This window comes from Carassius gibelio, chromosome B3, assembly GCF_023724105.1.
Source record: "Carassius gibelio isolate Cgi1373 ecotype wild population from Czech Republic chromosome B3, carGib1.2-hapl.c, whole genome shotgun sequence".
NCBI lineage: Eukaryota > Metazoa > Chordata > Actinopteri > Cypriniformes > Cyprinidae > Carassius > Carassius gibelio.
The window spans coordinates 24,434,231-24,452,919 of record NC_068398.1 but is presented as its reverse complement, the minus strand read 5'-3'; the positions used below and the strand labels follow the sequence as shown (position 1 = coordinate 24,452,919).

Sequence of the window (18,689 nt, the reverse complement as noted above, 5' to 3'; positions counted from 1 at the left end):
TTTCTATCACATGTTTGAAGAATTCGGCCAATCATGATGCACTAGATAGCTGGCCAATCAGAGCACACCCCACCTTTCAGAATAATGAGCTTGGTAAAAATGTACGCGTTTCAGAAAGGCGGGCCATATAGAGGAGAAACAATAATGTACATATATAATTTTATAAAAAACACAAAATAATGTGTTTTTGTAACCTTAAACTGCATAAACACATTTCATTAAACCAAATATACTGTATAAAATAATGTTCTTTTTAGCAATGTCAACGTTATCAATATGTTAATAAGATGATTAACCTTCACTAAAAAATTTGGATTTTCTCATCCGAAATGATTCAGGATGCAAGTTACTATTTTCTTCAGTAGAACAGTAAGGACGATTTTTAGCTGACCTGAGAGTGAGTAAATTATCAGCAAATTTGCTACCTCTGCCCAAAGAGACTTCATTACATTGAAAACACCAATATATGTGAAAAAGACTGTATTGTGCATTAAATTATGCAAAAGATTTATTCAAAAAGATATTAGCTTTTTTGGCCAGATTTATTTCAAATGACAGCAACCCTTTCATCGATTTCGCCTTTTATACTTAGGAGTAAAATCAAACAAACACAAACATTCGCTCCTTCTCGTTTTTCTTGCTCTTTGTCTAACACACAGACACATGCAAACAAAAATGTTTGTCATATACCACAGTCAGTTTCAAACTTTTAAAAATATGTCATCTGAACATTTCCTGGTGACTTTAAAAGTAGTAAATAGTACCCCTTCACAGAAGACACTCTTTACACTTCAACACTATGAAATGAGGTGAGATATTAGGTACATATTGACTATAGCAGGCACCTCCACACTGAAACTAGAAGATTAATCAAAACACCTTCAGGGGCAACATAGCTGTAGATTATATCATGAAAATACCTTATAAATGGCAATGTTTGAGTCAGCTAAATGTATTTTTCTTCAAGGAAGACCCTGACAGCCTTGATAACTGAGGCTTCTAGGCAGAAAATATACATATAGTAGATGAAATTATAAATGTGTTAAAGGGGAAAGGAGTGAGAGAATGAAAGGAGAGATATATTGAGCACAAGTGTGAAAGGGAGGGGTATAGGCATGCTGGAAAGGTGAGAAACATAGGACTAGCATTAGGCTACAATGCACAAAATGAACAGAAAAAACATAGAGAGAAGAACATGTGCTGTGGAGGATACAAAAGATCCAATGCTTGAGGCTAGCCACGTGGTCCACATTTAGTTTCACTTATAGCAAATATAACCTAAACGTTTAGTGACTCATGAAGTATATTGTGTGACATTTTAGTGGCTATTAAGGCTTGTTTCTGCCACAGAAAATGTTTAAAGGTAATTTTGATTTTACCACATAATTCTGATGTTTTTGTTTAGAATTGTAAGTTTATATCCAGTGTGTTTTCATTTAAAAACTTAGGTGAATGAGCTCAAAGATTAACAAGGCCTACGATCAATCAGTTCCAAAGAGAAATACAAAACTTGTGTTAAAAAGACAAGCTGACAAAATGATCCAAGATTTGATGATTTTTAAAAGGCCGCCAATTTTTGACCAGGAACACCAAATTAGGTACAGGATTTTCAGCACAATGCAAGGGTTGAGTGTGAGCCGCAGATAAGAAGTGAGAGGTGTTGCAGTGGAAGTTCTTATTAAGGATAATTCAAGATCTTTTTGTGTGGGAACATCTGCTCAGTTTTACCTAATGTTGGGGTAAAGTGATTAGTGATCCCCTACGGGAGTTTTGCAAAGTCACACACACAGCGTTTACACGTCTGGTGCGCTTTGTGTTCCAGTGTTGTAATATGCTGAATCCCCTAAGAGACAGTGTTAATTAAACAGACAAACTGGCATGTCCTGCTGAGGCTCTGAGGGAAGCTGGAAGTGTACAATGTATCACTGCACAACTATGTGAATGGAGTGCCTTTAACCGGAAAGAGACCCTGGATGCAAATCACACATAAGGCATAAAGCTGTGTTGAGAACTCGCAGAGACTGGTTGTGCCATCAGAGAAAGAAGGCGCCACAAAGTAATAAAAAGAAAACAACACAACCATCTTTCACATTGTTTTGGCTAAGTACATGATAAACAAACATGTGAATCTGAGGCCAGTTCTTTTTAATGAATTTGGTTCACAAATCCGCCCTGACTCAAACTCGTGAGTTTCACAGGTCTGAATCATTCTGAGGATGCACGGCCAGGTAGGAAGCCATCGAGGCATGTCTGAATCCAATGTCAGCTTCACTTCCCATCTGAGATGCTTTCATCTGATGGATTTTTGAAAGCAGCAGAGATGAATTCCTTGCTGCCTTTGATATCCCACAATCCTGTGTGTTCTATTCAGTGATGGTTGAGCTAAAAAAATAAAGATGCTGGCTAGTTTGTGTTTAAATGTATGTTTCTGACCAACTTTTTGTACTTTTGATTTGAGTAATTTAATATTCGCTTGGTTATCACCAAAGCTTGTTCTATTTTGTAGTCAATCATTAAGCCGTCACACTGCATCAGAAGCCTGCCAGAAATCAATTTTGTGAGGTAACTTTGTGCACAAACGCTGCCTCCAAAGTCATTACCTGATAAAGCAGCGAGGCACAAAGTCAGCAGCCATGGCCGTAGCCAGCTATGAGGTCACTGGTCTGGACCTCGGTAAATTTTTCATGTTCAAAAATAAAATTTGTTCTCTGATTGATTAATTTGCTGCTAAACTCCTCATATGAATGTCTGCTTGTATAATTCAGAATGTTTTGTGTCCGTGCATGGTATGCAAATGATCTAGATGAAGTGAACGAGTATTCAGAGTTGTGAGTGAGAGTGCGAGTTCCAGCTATTGTAAGCATTTTTTGACTAGTTTTTCCTCTTAATTTGACAATTTAGAAAGTTAATAAAGTAGGAAGTTGCGGTTTAGGTTCAGCGATAACTTTATCTTATCTAATTTCCAAATATTTTAAATAATTTCAGTTTATTTTATTTATTTATAGGTTTTTGTTTATTTTAATAGCAATATCTGGCAACATTGCATTGGCGGCATTAGTCTGGCAGTAGTCAAAAAAGGCAGCGGCTATTTACACTAAGTGCAAATAGCTATAGATGTTAAAATAGCAGGATTTTCTGCTATTTATAATACCTATTGCAAATAGTGACTATTATCTGCACCTCAGTATTGTAGTACATTATAAAACAGTATGCATAATTAGCCTAATGAGTGTAAATCTTTGTTTTAATTCCAATTATTAAATGGATGCCACCTTATTAGGTCAATAAAGCCCTCCCTACACCTACCCTTACCCTACCCAATACTTTATTTTAAACTTTTTAAATAATTTACTTAATTTTCATTGAAAATAAATACTTTTCTGATGTGATTTGAAAAGGGAGAAAAAAGTTTAAAACCCGGGTCGACCACGTCAAAGTATATATGACACAGGGTTAATCTTCTGTGCCACTAGAGGCGACGATCAGTGATGGTCTTAAAAAAAAGTTCAGGGACAGGGTATTGCTGACAAGCTAAGACATTTGGTAAGAAAAAAAAATGATATAACTTGTCACAAATGTTATCAATGCTATCAAAATGCTGTCTAACACTAGTGCAGAGATCTATAGAACAAGTAACTTAGGGTACAGAATGAAATAAAATACGCAAACACTAGCAATTAAGAAGTCAATGCTAAGTCATTCAGTATGGAAGTTAAACTTTCACAAATAATGCTATAAACATTCATAAGAGCACTATACAAAGTTATCAACTATATAATGGTTATAAATAAAAACTATAACTGCAATATGTACGGTTGCATGAATAATAAACAACTGATTAAATTATCCACCCCATAAATATAAAGTATTAAACTTTGATGCAATAAATAGGGTATGATATAAAAATGAGCATCCCTCCAAAAACATCTACATTTCTGTCTCTTTTTAAGTGTTAGTGTATATAATCAGTTGTATTTATAGGGGTTATTATAGCACAATTCTATAATAAGGGTTATAAAAAAAAACCTGGACCTCACCAACTTTCAAAGCCTGGCTACGGCCATGTCAGCAGCCTAAGCTTTCAGACCCAGTCATAATGTCCATCATAAACTGCATCAACGAATGTTAATATTCCTTTCAGAAAGTAACAATAAAAACACTCTTCATTTTATGTTGATTCACTTTAACCATTCTTTGCAAAACACGTTTTTTATTGTTTATTAATTAAATTTTCCCATAGCATTTCTTTTATAATTCCTGATGTTGCGCCACTGAATTGGAAATAAGACTTCCCATATTTTTCCAATATTTAATTAGTTCTATTTTGTCCACAACTCACTATTTACTTTACACAATTTACTTAATTTTAATGAGAAACCATGATAAACAGGCTAATAAAGACTGACTGTCAATGTTCAAATTATTTCAAGAAATGTGAAGCTTGGCCGTTTATGTGCATCCTGTTCTGTGAGATCTGTGTGGAGGGAGGGAGTGTTTTTATGAATGTCTGAATGTTTTCCTTCATATATTTGCCAACACTGCTTTAAACCATGCTGTATGTGTTGTGATCAAGACCAAGAAACATTAGAAAATTTGACAAAAAAAAATAAAATAAATACAATTTTTTTACAAAATGTTTTAGTTTGTCTTGTATTTTTTTTCATTAGATCAGTTAACATTTAAGCTGTCATGTGGTCATGCTACAGCGTGCCCCTCAGATGTTACAATGCATGGGGCATGTTGTCACATTTCAGTTCCATTCTTTTGGGGTAAATAAAGAAAAACTGCAATTATAAAACTACATATTTGTACTAGACAAGAGGAAAAAATTATACTCTGACTGACCCCCATGTGGAATAACAAACTGAGAATGTCAAAAAGTGTTAGTGTTATGCCCCACTCTCCCCTAGTGCTCTTGTGGTTCAAAATAACTAGCTTCACAATCATTACACTTGGAAGTGTGTGTACTTGTGTTTGTGTGTTTTTGGAAAACCCAGAAAAGGCAGTGTGCTCTTTACATCTGAGCTCCGCAGGCAGAAGATTTAAATGGCATAATTCACATTATTTAACAGAAAACACACACACACACACACACACACACACACACACACCATGCATTCAGGCAGTTTTTGAAGCTTTGTCGTACAGCTGCTGAGTCCATTTATAAGACAGCAGTGAGGTGACAGAGGCAATCCAGAGGCAAGAGGAGAATGCCAGCACAAGCGCTCCAGAGGAGCATTTTTATAAATGAATGCAATAATAATGTTGCCCAGCATTTCTATGAATGGTAATGTACTCTGATGAAAAACAAAAAAACAAGTAGCCTGCAGAGATGTCATTTTTAAACACGGAGCGGACAGAGCATGGACAAAGAGTATATTTAAAACCAAGAGGTTAAACCCACCCTCACTCTTGCTCTCTCATCTATCTATATAAACACACACATACACACAAACACTGGAGCATATTCATCAAACCATGCAGAAATTGTAAATGACTTGAGGGAAGAGAGACAGACTGCTCTGAATACCCACACGCTACAGCCATTTATACACACGATACTGCTCACATTCAAGCACCGTACACAGAAAAGGCCAGTATTTCACAATCTTCGAATGCATCATACACACATACGCGCTTCATCTTAAAACTGTGGAGAAATGGATCACAGACTGTGTGTGTATGTATGTGTCCATGTAAAAGGGTGAACGGGATTAATCTCCCCAGCAGCCCTTCCCCCAATCCCAGCTCTCCCTCTTCCCTTATTCATCTGCGCCTGTGTGTCACTGTTGACTTCATCCATCCTCATCCTCCCGCCTTCATCTTTTCCATCAAACAGGATTTTTGGGGGTTATGCAAAGCATGTTTGCTGGACTGGTAGCTTCTCAACTGAACTGTGTAAATCAAATTATAGACACTACACTTTCCCCCAAACCCCCAGTGATTCAGAGCCCTTCACCCACTTTTCATGTCCAGTTTCCTACCGTTTCATGACAGACATCTATTGATGATACAGTGAATGACTAGTGTAAGCACATCTCAAGAAGGCGTGCAGTTCAGCAAAAAATGTGAACTGATTAAAGAGTAAGAAAAAAGGAATTGCAAAAAATGCAAAAGTTCAGACAAAAGCCACTCAAAGATTATATCCCCATTACACTCTCAAACCCAACATAATTGATTCGTCATTATATACGCTAATGTTCAAAAGTTTGGGGTCTTGGAACATTTGAATGTTTTTGAAATAAGTTCTCACCAAGGCTGCAATTTATTTGATAAAAATACAGTAAATATTGTAAAATATTATACATTTAAACAATGAATAATTCAAACAATGCTTCAGAAATCATTTTTATATACTGATTTGCTGCTCAAGAAACTTATTCCTAAAAATTCATACAAATTGTGCAACTTGTAAAATATGTAGAAATTACTGTGAGATCGGGCTGGTTGTGCTGCTTAATATTTTTGTGAAAACCCTGATATGTTTTTTCTTTATGACATTATAAACTGATACTCGGAAACTGACTATTGTAATTCACTATACTATAATGTTACTAGTCAAGTAAAAAAAAAAGAAATTGTACTTGCATTTGGCACTTAGGATGTGTTGATTTCAGACCCCGCTCACATCCTTCATCTTCATCATCCTACCTCACCCTAGACGTCCATTATCATCTGCTGCTCCACCCTGACCTCCATTCTGCCTCTTTAGACATATACTGTAGTCCTATCAACTAGGAGGAATAGTTCATGAATATATACAGTATATGTGCATGTCTTTGTGCTCCAACTTAGAAATGGGTTAGCTGTGGGTAGGATCTTAGCTCTAATACATGTATGTAAACACACATTGGAGAAAATGGCTCATGATGCAAATAAACCGGGATCAAGAACGAGGCCTGGACACACAAGCACTCACACAGAATACAGTATTGATTGCTGTCCTTTCTGGAGCTTTTTTCTTTATTAGACTGCTGTTAAATTGATGAGAATCAAAGCGATAATCGTTAGCGGTTACACAAACACACTTAAATACACACACTGCTACACAAGCTCATGGCTCGAATTTGGTAAGCCCAATGTTTGAAAGTATTAATATGGTAAATATAATTAATAAATTCAACATAATCATTCTGTTATGATACACATGCAAGCATTTAACATTATGTTTATGATCCATCACCACCTAATTACAGATCTAGAATAAATTGCTTATAATATTGCCCAAGTGTGTGTGTTCAGAACCCACTGGATTAAAAGGATGAAATCATTATTTATTTTGTCTGATTGCAACATCATGCCTTTATATTATGCATACAGAATGATGTAAGCAAACATTGTATAAATGATCTGCAAAAACTGAATTAGCTTTTAGTCTGCAAGTGTAAACGAGGAGGTTAATGAACTGCACCGTACAATTGTTACTGACCTGAGAAGCCATTTCTGTCACCCCCTGAGTTTTTGACCAATGGGGCTGAACAAAACATGTTGCTGTAGTCAGTCAACAAGATATTACATAATCATCATAATTTTATTATATTTCTATATAATTTTAAAATGTTGCAATAAAACCATGCATGAACATCGGAGTGATAAAGCTTAATTTGAATGATTTTGTGAATGTGTATCTTTAATTACACGTGGTCAATCACTACTGTACAGAAATTTGAGGCCAGTAATTGTTTCTTCGGCAACAAAGCATTACATTGATTCAAAGTGAACAACATTTATAATGTTAAAAAAGATTTATATTTCAAATATATACTGTTCTTTTGAACATACTATTCATCAAAAAAAAAAAAAGTCCTGAAAAAAATCACTTTCCACAAAAATATTAAGCAACTGTTTTCAACATTAATAATAAGAAATGTTTCTTGAGCGGCAAATCATCATATAAGAAAGATTTCTGTTTGATCATGTGACACTAAAGACTGGACTAATGATGCTGGAAATTCAGCTTTTACCATCACAGGAATAAATAACAATTCAAAATACAGTATATTACAATAGAAAACAAATCGTCATAATATTTTACAATCTCATCAAAGCAGAGCAGCAAGGTCTTTTTAGAGTGATTCAGTAAAATAAATGGCTAAAAAGAGTCATTTGTTTTATAAATCAGACTATTATTATTGCATGCAGCCAGTAAAATAATGTTTCTTCTTATCTTCGTATTCTTTTCTTGAGCTATACTTTTAACTTAGACTGCAAACCCACACACTGCGTAATATCTTTTTTCCTTTGTTCGTGGAGTAGCACAGCCACTGAATAGTGATGCAGGAAACAACACACACATGCACACATGATTAATCAACACACACAGGGAGTGAATTAACTCAGGGGAACTGTGAATATTACCTCAGCTCACCTCATTATCTCTCTTCGTTTACTCATTCATGGACTCTATCACTTCTACTTATCACCCATGCTTTTGTTATTTAGCCTGCCTATAATTCATTTCTTCATTCCAGTCTTCCTACACCTGGTATTAACATCTGTCTCAGTTGATCAGATCACATGTGGTCAGCCGAAACAGATTTAATTTAAAATTAAAATACCATGCATCTTAAATGCACCTCTTATGTAGCTAGCCGAGTATAAAACCTGTTTTTGAGCAGTGCAGGAGGTGGCACTAAAGCTTTAAACAGAGTTGTCTTCGCCATTTCACGATGGAGTAACGATTTAATGCTTTGAATTCATCAAGACTGCACTATGTTTGACAATATTTTCTGCCCTGCAAACTAAAAAAAAAAAACATCAATTCTCCACATGACCTTGTGCATAAATTTGGCCAAAAACCTGATATTCCAAACACACTGTTGGAAATATTTGCAATTGCATGTCAACACTAATACTGTATATACACAGCTTGGCCCTAAAACATCTTTCACACAGATGTAAACAGTAGAGCTACAAGCCTCAAACTGTAGTCGGGCTGTTGACGTGACCTGCCATTTTCACTGTCCCACAAGATAAAAATGAATATAAATAATATTTTCTTTATTTAATCTACAGTAAATCATTAAACATTACTTTGTCCTACATGGACCTGTTGTTCAAAAAGCTGCAGTGTTATTCAGGTTTTTTTTTTTTTTGTGCCAAATCTCAAAATTGTCCTATGGTGTGACTGCCTCAAGCATGGTTTGATAAATTACAACTTTCATAAATGAAAAAGAAAAGCATAAAAATGCTTATAAATACCTCCAGCGTAATTGTACCAGTGTCTATTTTAGTATTGGCAATAATTTTTTTCCATCCATACATTTCTGAAAGCATAGGAACTTGATACATTTTGTCTCTGAAAACCATGTCCTCTAGTGTGACACCATATCCTGATTAACCTGGCCAATTCAGAAAAAAATGTAATTAGTTGATTGTTCGTGTTACTGAAGCCCCCTGTAAAGCCCATGACATGTGCATATGGTAAATATTTGTCTCAGAATTGTGCAAATATTATACTTTTTTTGGAATCACTACAAAAGTGGTTGGTCTTGTTGTCCTTTGGTGTGTCACCCCTAAATTATATATTTTAATTAAAAATGTAATTATGGAAAATTATGCCAATGTGTCTTGCTTAGCGCTAATGAAAAATTAGCTTGGAATTGCAAAGTCATTAATTGGCAGAAAAAGGTTGAAATGTCCCGTGGTGTGACAGATAATGTCCTCCGGTGTGATGCCTGTACTGTCACACCATGGGACAAAGATGTCACACCAGAGGACTAAGTCTCTTTAAGAAGCATTTAAATAATTAAGTTTTTTTGAACTCCTTTTTTTTCTCAGTGTTCTTAAGAATAATAATTACATTAATTAAACTATTTTCTGATGTTTTCACCGAAAACTTGTACTGTTATAAAGTGTCATGAACATAAAATGTGGTATAAAATGTGATGCTTTGTTTTTGAGACAGAAATAATTGAGGGAGAAAAATTAGTGGAAGAGGGAGTACATGGAAATATATAGAGAAGATTAACAGAGATCCACCAGAAGGGAGGAGATCCTAAGAGAACAATGCAGAAGGTAAATGCAATAAAATGATGCCTTAAAAAGAGTAGCCATATAGTAAAAAAATAAATAAAAATTCTTAATGAATATAGCTTGAATATGACTCATATTTAGCCTGCTAGAAAGGTTTTAGTAACATACTGATTGACTAAGAGACTGACTTTTGTTGATTAAAATATTTTTTTGATTTGTTTAACATGTTGAAATTGTTTGTATAATTTTTTTTTCCTTTGACATGTAAATTAAATAGAAATCATAACATAGAGTTATTAATCAAATTAACCTCAAATTAATGACATTAATTAATTAATAACTTTATCTTTAACCATGAGTATAACTTAAATTCAATGAATTTCTATTATTGTAAATGTTATAATAAATGTTAAAGTTATGGTTTATTTGTGCTCCATTATTCCAGAATAATTTGTTTTAACAAAGAAGCTTTTGTCATGTTAAATTGAGTTGAATTTGATTTAACTAATAATTTTAAGGCAACCGTGTAAACTTATTGGCTAATTGTAACAACAAACTATGTATTTAAGATTAAGTTGAGTGAACTTAAAATAGTTTGTTCATATAATATTAATTTAAGTTGAGTGAACTTAAAATAGTTTGTTCATATAATATAAAATTAAGTTGGGTGAACTTAAAATAGTTTGTTCATATAATATTAAATTAAGTTGAGTGAACTTAAAATAGTTTGTTCATATAATATAAAATTAAGTTGGGTGAACTTAAAATAGTTTGTTCATATTATATAAAATTAAGTTGCGTGAACTTAAAATAGTTTGTTCATATAATATAAAATTAAGTTGGGTGAACTTAAAATAGTTTGTTCATATTATATAAAATTAAGTTGAGTGAACTTAAAATAGTTTGTTCATATTATATAAAATTAAGTTGAGTGAACTTAAAATAGTTTGTTCATATTATATAAAATTAAGTTGAGTGAACTTAAAATAGTTTGTTCATATTATATAAAATTAAGTTGAGTGAACTTAAAATAGTTTGTTCATATAATATAAAAATATTAAGTTGCGTGAACTTAAAATAGTTTGTTCATATAATATTAATTTAAGTTGAGTGAACTTAAAATAGTTTGTTCATATTATATAAAATTAAGTTGAGTGAACTTAAAATAGTTTGTTCATATAATATTAAATTAAATTGCGTGAACTTAAAATAGTTTGTTCATATAATATTAAATTAAGTTGAGTGAACTTAAATTTGTAAGTTAACTTAATCCCTTTGATTACTTGAATACTTTGAAACAACATTTAATCTTAAATTAGGACAACAAAACAAAGTTATTCAAATAACGAAAAAAAAAATAGTTGAAACAACAAAATTGCTTGTTGTAAAAATACACTTTTTAACTTCAATGAACTCAAAATTTTAAGGCAACCAGATAACTTACTTTTTTGAGTCAAACTAACAAATAATTTTTTTACAGTGCAGCACTTGATGTGTGACAGGTAATATAAAGTTATCATTGTGTTAAATTAGAAAATCACCAAATAGACATTTCAAAAATTAGAAATACATTTTAATTCAACATACAACAATACAAATAAATACTGATATATGAAACGCTTAAAAACAAAACAAAGCTCTATATATTCTAGGTGTTCCTGTAGCTCAATTGGTAGAGCATTGTGTTATCAAGTGCAAGGTTGTGGGTTCGATTCCCCGGGAACAAAAGATAGGTAAAAACTGAAATTCATTTTCATTAATTAATAAAAAAAAATTTTAAACAAGACTTGTTTTCTTAAGTTATTTTATATATCAAGTGAAGGTATCTTCATTTAAAATACATTTAAGATAAAGATACTTCACTTAGATATTTGTTCTGGAAAACAAGACACAAATAATGAGTAAGAAAAAAAATGTGCAGTGAGAGGATGAAGAGAAAAGAAGAAACATAACAGTACCACGAAGTGAGAAACAGCTTAAAATGGGTAAAGGAGAAATATTGTAGTCTCCATGGAAATGACTTACCAAAGCGGGGATTTCTCCCAAATCTGAGCTTTAAGCCTTTGATCAAGGTATGTGTGAATGTGTGTCTGTGAGTGTGTTTGAGAGAGCGATGTGTTCCTCCACTGGCGACTCACAATGCCACATACCTGCAGATGATCCCACAGTAAATGAAAACCAATGTTCTGAATAAAAACGATTAGAGATTAGACTCGAACAATGGAATTCCATTTCCACGGACACAATCATTCCCAAAGGCAAACAGTGCAATTCCATTACAGTTTCAAACCATAGGAAAATTCAGTTGTTGGCCTGAAGGAAAGTGTTTGCAGGAATAGCCCTCTATGTTGCAATAAATCCTCTGGCAAATGTTTTCTTTTCCTCTCTTTCCTCTTTACCTTACACACTCTTACAGCATAAACACTCAGACAGACAATATAAATCAACAATGTTTGTAGATAGGAGAAACTCCACGGAATGTGTCTCACCTCATTTTCTATTTTTAAAGGCTGAGTTAAAGGTTGTTTGTCTGAGGGGCACTTGCCCTGTTTCCTCTACTTCTGTCCATCTTTCCTATTCATGTCTTGCCTTAGGAAGAAACCAAGAAGAAAAAAGTGACAACATGAGGGGAGACATTATAAAAACATCAAGCTATCTAAAACTAAAGAGAGATCTGAGGTTCAAGGACAGAGGGGATCAAAATGAAAGAGCAGAGCCGTGGAGCAGACGCAAAGATGCTGGGTTAGCGTTAGCAGGCTAGCATATGTGTCGCCGGCGGGCTTTTTCCTCGTCTGGAGCACATGGTGGCCCTGCGCTCTGATTGGCTCGGACCTTGTGGCCATGGAAACCCAGCCATGGGTGAACGATACCCCCTCTGAACATGACTTGGGGAAAAGACAGGAAACAAGGACATCTCTCTCTCTCTCTCACACACACACACACACACGTTCAGTCTAATACTTTCTGACCTGCGTTGGAGGACTCATGTTTCGTGTTGATGATGTAACCAAAGGGTCTGTCACTGCGCTCATGGCAGGATCACTGAGGGAGAGTTAGAGGTGAACCAAAAGGAGAAACAGATCGCACGGAAATGAAAAAGTGCAAGAGCAGCTTGTTTTTCGGACTCCTTTCTTGTTCTTTGTTCTTGATTTACTCTTGCTGTAAAAGAATAGTGTTGCGCTAGAAGAGACAGCCCCAGTGAAGTACTAAACAAAACAGTACTTCTCTTTTGGACGTAAGTTTTGTTTTTGAACATTTTTTGTCATAAACATCCATTCTGTCAGATGTTAATTCAATAACTAAGATTGAATAATTAAGCTGTTAATGATCTGATTCAAATCGATGACTGTCTGAGACTTTTTTTCTGATCCAGCAACAGGACCAAAACAAGAGAGCGAATTAATTAATCAAACAACACTGGTCATATTGGTCTTTTATTAATTTTTTTTTTTTTGGCAAAGAACCTAAGAAAAAGATGTTCATTTTCTGTTTACCGGTTTTGACAATTTTGTCTTTTTTTTCTACTGGCACAGAAGGATCAGCAATTCAGATTTATATTTCCCATGTCACTTTTCCACTGGACTCAACATAAAGAAATAAACATATCTATCAATTTATATGTAACATATTAGATTAGCATTTGCAATTTCACACTTGCAATTTTATTAGTTTTATATTAACATGTATTATATTATGTAGTAAACATTTTTGTATTATATTAAAAATATGATTAAAATGTAAAATATTTATAAAAAACAAAAAATACTGAGAAGCAGAATTTGCTATGTAAAATGCAAGTAAATAATAATAGCTAGATAGCATTTGCCTAAAAGGGCAGATTATAGCTCTGGGCCAGTGGCCATCCTTTTTGTTGATGCCCTCATCGTAGTCCAGTTTTCATCATCACATTCAATTCAGGTGTAAAGCTAACAAAAGAAAGCCAGGGTTTCAGATTCTGGGGAAACACATCACATTGTCACTTTAACTGCAAAAAATCCTGCTTGTTGTGCCTCCAATTGGGCATGAGATCTACACCTCTGCTCTACACTCCCAGGCAAAGGAGCCAGAGAGGAAGAAATGGAGACCACAGTCTTCAGTCTAATAGATGTCCTTAGTGTTTCTGTTTTCCTCTGTCTGTCTCTGACAGGGCCCAGACCTGGCTGGGTCAACAGAGCCCATGTACTTGTCTTTGACACAGGTTATGTGTCAGCACAGAGACTTGTGCATGAGAAAGAGAAAGTTTTGAAAAAGATGATGTTGGGCAGGCCATGGGAGGGAAGGCTGTAAATCAGGATGGCTTGTGTGTGTGTGTGTGTGTGTGTGTGTTTTATGTGGCCTCTGTTGTCTCCGTGTGTCCTGTCTTTGCAGTCATCCCTCGCTGTCACAAAGCATTAATAGTGAATGCAGATTTACTCACTCAGCCACAGAAGCTGAGAATGCACACTCACATCACATGTGTGTGTGTCTGTGTGTGTTTGTATGTGCGTGTGTATGTGTGTGTTTGGATGGCAAAGGTTCACTTCTGCACTGAGCTGTGTGGAAGAAAAAAATCAAATAAGACTCCTTCCCACTGGGAATGTCACTGAGAATCTATAACTTCAAACACACACTCACACACACACACACACACACACATAATAAAAAACATGCTGTGTGCATCACACAGAATAATGGAATCATTATGAATCATAATGATGATAAGGACAGAACTCCTTTGTAGAAAACGCACGAGTACACACACAAAAACTATTATAATACATCATTACAGACTCTTTATAGTGTGTGTGTGTGTGTGTACGGGTGAGGTTTTGTTTAGACTGTGGTTGCCAAATGTTAAAAATCTATCGTTCAATGTTTGCCTCCATTCATCTGAATCTCCATATGGATAACAGATTGACAGACTTTGTAACAGACTTACTGAGAGGCTTCAGAGCCTCCCCACTTCTCTGATGCTGCCTCGATCTGGGTGGTCAAAACTGGCCTTGACCAGCCGGAACGAAGCAGTCTGTTTTGTCTCTTTATGTGTGTGTGTGTATGTTCACATTAGAAAGCTGTACACAGGCCAGGTTCCTCAGATCAGGCTCCTGGACTTTAGAGTGCATGAGCGTGTGTGTAATTGCATGCCAGACAGAATGTGCTCCTCATCGCTCTTTTACTCAGGCGAAGCGCAACTTCCATTTCTTTCTTTACCATTTTCTTTCTGCCATTACATCCAAATGTCTGCTGTGTGTGTGTATGTAATAAGTCACATAGAAACTTTGTTGTATCACACACTGATATGCCTCAAAGACTTGGGATGAAAAGGGTCTAATGGAAAATAAGAACAGAAAATAGGATGGGTGTGTGTGTGTGTTAAAGAGGGGGTCTTGACATGTCAAGGTGTCTGTATGCATATCACATAATTATATTACATTTTATTAATATTCATACTAGATTAGGATTATTTGACATGACATGATATATATATATTTTTCAATACTCATGGACACCTTAAACATGATGTTATTAAAGTTTGCAAGCCCATCAGAGCTATAAATCCATCACTGGGCAAATCAACTTAAAGATTACCCTTGTGAAAAAGAAGTGTGGTTAATTGTATTAAAAGTGTACTTGTTGTGTAATTATAATTTTATTATATTTTAAATAAGTACACTTATTTTTATATATCTATCAATATACTAAAGCACATGTAAAATAATTTATTTTAATTTCAACTTAAGTGTGTTCTCCAAAATTACATTTGTTAATGTATTTTAAATGTATACTATTTAGACTATAATATATACTATGTGCATTAATGCAATTAATAAAAATAAACTTCAATACACTTTCTTATACAGTATACTCCAATAAAACTTTGAATTGTTTAATTTTTTTAAATTCAGCTCTTAGGTGATGCAGATGTGGTCAAAAGTTTACACACACCTTGCTGAATATACTGCTATATCAGAGCAGTAATTGCATTTTTTTATTATTATTATTATTCTACCGCTCTATCCTCTTACTACTTAAATTATTAACATTTTGTTGATACTGCAAGGTGTATATAAACTTTAGACTGCAACTGTGTCTATTGCTTTCACTTAACTGGACCATTTATAAGGGCTGGATATGTTTTATAACAATTGTTCTTTCCTTCTTTCCTCAAGGAATTTTCTGGGACTTTCCTGCCTCTTTGGATCATTTTTCCGTTCACACAGACTGTGGAGAGGTTTACACATCTTCCAGAATGATGTTTTCCATGATGGTGAAATTAGCATTGTTCTCCAGACTCTTTCTAAAAAGTGAGTTGAAGTGTAGTGTTGGGTTTTCTTGTGCATCAGCGAAAAGCATTTTTGTGTATTTGTTTTAGAGATTGTTTTGTCATTAAATGTAGAGGGTTTACCATTTTGTGTTTTTGCTTTGATTGTAACTATGTTTTTTAAAGGGTATTATTATTATTTATTATACTACATTTCAACTTCATTACCAGAGATATATGACATTGAAGTATATTTTAGTTCACATTAATTGCTTATCCAGAAGTACATATTTACCATATTTCAAATCACATATAAAATATACTATAGTCCCACTTAAGTGGTTCAAAAATATCACTCAAGAGTTCAACTTATTGCATTTAATGTAACTTTAAAATGTGATGTATTTTAAATTAATTACAAATAAAATGTACGTAAGCGTCGAAAATAACTTAATTTGCACTTGTGTGTATTCTTTTAAAGTACATTATTTACGTAATAAGTACACTTTATAAAAGTATACTTAAGTGCACTTCTTTTTCACAAGGGTATTTAAAGCAATTGGTCATTAAAATCTTTTAAACAGGATGCATTTAATAAATCCAGACATATAAGGCATCTAGCAACTTTTGCAAAAGAAGAGAGACAGAACACAGAATGAAGGCACATGCATTCTTGGAGTGAATGTATGATTAAAAAATTAAAAAGTATATATGGCTTACATTGGACTATTTCAGTATCACTCTCCAGCTTCAAGACATCAGGTCAAAACACAGGGAATGTTTCTGATGGATTTAAGATGACTGATTGGGTTGTAGTATCCTTGAGTGTCTGACATATAGTCTGCCTGATATAAATCCTATTAACAGTTTATATATATATATATACAAAACAAATGACACAATTCCTAGTAAATGGTTGTAAAAACACAAGAGGTACTATACACTGTGCCTCTATGCAGCACCACCTCACCTCTGCTGATGAAATACTTTATGCTCTGATATCAGCTAATTGCTTTAATCAGATGTTTGGTGATGACTGTGACAAATACCTGCAAGGCTTGTTGCTGTGGAGCAGTGAGCCGAACAGATACTGTACAGTGTACATTTAAACTGGAAAACATGGTGTCCGCTTAGCAGACATTAAACAGACAGACATGGACCAAACACTGAATAAAACTAGCTGGACACTAACAGTATGAAAGCAATAGAAAAAAACAAACAAAAAATACAATTAACTGCCTATCCCAATACAACTGCAAGAACAATCCTCTCTAAAACAAAAGATGCTTTTATGTACATGATCTGATCCCAGAGTATAATCTGACAATAGTGAGGGAGGGACTTTCCTGGAGATATATCTGCTTTATTGAGGGGGACTTCTAAAATATGAGGAAAAAATACATTGTCTTATTAACTGCTTAGTAGTAGAATTGAATCGCATTAAGTATAGTGATCAATACATAAATCAAGAATGCAACAAAAAGAGAAGAGCAAGAAACACGTCCAGTATCTCCAGGATTCTTCACTTAGGTTCACAAAGGAACCAAAGAAACCCTTTACTAAAACCTAACCTAAATCCGCAAGGTCAGCTGTGCCTGGTTAAAACCAAACAAAAGCAATGCGAAGAAAATGTGAAGTCTGTAATGACGCTTTGTTTCTGTCAGCAAAAAAACCGCTAAACCAAACCCGTGGATAAAAGTGTCATTACTTGCGCTCGTGCGCGCGATAACGTCTTACTGTTGCAACCACGTTATCAGTGGGTTGCTTTTTCCACAAAAGTACATGTAATTGTCCTTCATTTAGGTATTAAGCATCTAATTAACTGATTGACACTCATTATAACCTCGCTAAAATATGGTAACAGGCTCCAGTTCTGTCCTCCACGTGTTGTTTCTCTACACCAAACATCTTGATAGTAAAACACAAATAGACTCTTACCGCTCTGCGAGTCTGTGATGATTATTTTAAGGAGAAGGATGCCCGGTCAAATGACGGAATTGGTCCCGAGTCTTAATCGCAGCCCAGGTCCTCCGTTCACGGGCTCGCCTCCGCCTCTGTCTCGTCACGGCTGAAGACTTCACGAGACCTCAGAGCGCGACTCAAAGCGTCCGATTTGACCATGCTGCTCGGTAACAAATGCGGTTTTATTGCCAGTGTTGTTCATGTTCGCTTGCAGTCTGTCGCTCTGTTCATAAACTCAGCAGGATAAATGCAGTCATTACGAAGAACCGCTCAAACAGTCGTCGCGGAATTCATTTTCTTGTCTCGTGCCCCTATTTACCTGGCGAAATATTCTCGCGCGCTTGCCGTGTCGTTTATCGTGCTCTTGGAGAAACCTATTGCAGCGAACACGTGCGAACCGGCCATCCTACTAACTGTCAACAATAAATGACTGCGATATCAAGCTGTGTCCGCGTCTCCGTCCTCGTGGGGAGGCACGCAATGACTGCGTTCAGGACTCACCCACGCGACT

The 18,689-nt window shown here is 34.9% G+C and overlaps 1 protein-coding gene across 1 annotated transcript in view; it reads right to left on the bottom strand.

The window, feature by feature from the left end:
* The window catches only part of LOC127953947 (gap junction gamma-1 protein), a 32,502-nt gene extending 13,813 nt beyond the window's left edge, over window positions 1-18,689 (bottom strand). The window contains exon 1 of the mRNA XM_052553320.1: window positions 18,155-18,689. The gene's annotated coding sequence lies outside the window, so the exon portion shown is untranslated. The remainder of the gene's footprint in view (window positions 1-18,154) is intronic.